Genomic DNA, 1757 nt, shown 5'->3' on the forward strand with positions numbered 1-1757 from the left:
GCGCCCATCCAACACCCATAAACATCTTTTTACCTGTGCACGCCTCATACACACAATATACACATCCACACACACCCAACAGCTCCCTTGTGCACACCCAGCTTCACACACCCAGCACGCTCACACACACCCAGCACTCACACACTGGGCAACACTGAGTATCGCCACACACACCCCAAAGCATTTACACATACACCTGAATCTAGCACGCTGTTTGACATTAATTCCAGCACGCACCATTACCAATTCCAGCACGCGCCTTCACATTACATTACCGATAGCATCATTGCTGGTTATTGCGCGCCACCTTAGCATCATTACTACGCGTGCCTAGCATCGCCAGTTTATTATCGCGTGATCTAGCGTTATCGCTTGCCTGGACGCGTCACATAGGAGCATGCCTCATTAATTGGACATACCTATCGCGCCATTATTGATGACCAGCGACATCACTTCATTACTGGGATATAGAGCATCGCCTTTACACATACCCAGCATCGCTCACATTACACCCAGCACGCGCCTAGCACACGTTACACTTGAACGCGCTCATACAGTGAGCATCACGCCTTACATTACTGGACGTGCCATCATTGCGCGCATGCCTTGGCTACCACACCCAGCACACTCACACACAGCACACACTCCAGCACACGCTCACCCAGCTCACACACACACCCAGCACACACAGCCCCTTGAAGTCTGAGAATCAAAAGCACGCAGGCCACTGGAGTCGTGGGCGGGGTGATGGGTCGGGGAACTGGCGGTTCGCAGGCAAGCGGGAGCCGGAGCCGCCTGCATGGCGGGTGACGGGGGCCTCACCGGGCACTCAGCTGTGGAGGGAGGCTCATCCATCTCCCGCCAGGTTTCGGGGGCCCTGTGGTCTTGGGCTACCAGACTCTACAGGACCTCTCGGTCGGCCTGACACCTCCAGGCTGTTGGGGACAGGGCTGGGGAGCGGGAGCTGCACAGCTCGGGGACACGTCCGAGCAGCCCTGTGTCCTGGCGCTGGCCTGGGCGGGCTCCCGTGGCCCCTGGGCTGACCAGCTCCGGCACCGCGGCCGCGTCCAGGGTGCTGGGCTGAGTCGCTGCCAACGACGAGGCCCGTCCCGTCCAGGAGGCCGAGCCACACTGGACACGCCGGCGGCCAGAGCTTCGCCGTCCTCTTCGCTGTCTGTGGTGGCACAGTCGCACGGGCTGCTGAGATATGTTTTCTCGTCCCCAAATCAGCCGACGGCTTCAGGGAGCCGTGGCAAACAGGCCGGCGCAGCGCGTGCGTCTCGGGGCTGAAGCAGGCGGCCGGGAGCTGTCGGCTTCCGTCATGCGGGGAATTACTCGTCACAGCAGCTGTCGGCAACGACAGCGAGATGAAGCTTGTGCTTAGCAGCGGCTCAAAGACGACCCGCAGTCTAGCAGCTGGGGCAGGGGACGCCTTTGTGCCGCATCCTGAGCATCTTCCTCCACCTTCGATGGATCCCCTCCTGCTGGGGGGGGCCCTTCCTGTGGGGCCTGCAGGAGAGCACCAGGCCGCCCCCTACCGGCCAGCCCAGGCCCCAGGAGCCGCGTGGCCGTCCCTGTCCTCGCTCACGCCTCCAGACCAGCCGCCCCCGCCCCCCCCACCCCCCGGGGACATGTCTGCTCTCCCAGGCCCTGGACCAGCCGCGGGCTTGGGTGGGGCGGAGGCTGGTCTCCGTGGGGGGCGTGAGTCACATGTCCCCTTCCTTGTCTCTCGGCCCCCCTCATCCTCCCTTCGCCCC

Source organism: Pteropus medius, unplaced genomic scaffold (genome assembly GCF_902729225.1).
Source record: "Pteropus medius unplaced genomic scaffold, Ma_sr-lr_union100, whole genome shotgun sequence".
In the NCBI taxonomy this organism is placed as follows: Eukaryota; Metazoa; Chordata; class Mammalia; order Chiroptera; family Pteropodidae; genus Pteropus; species Pteropus medius.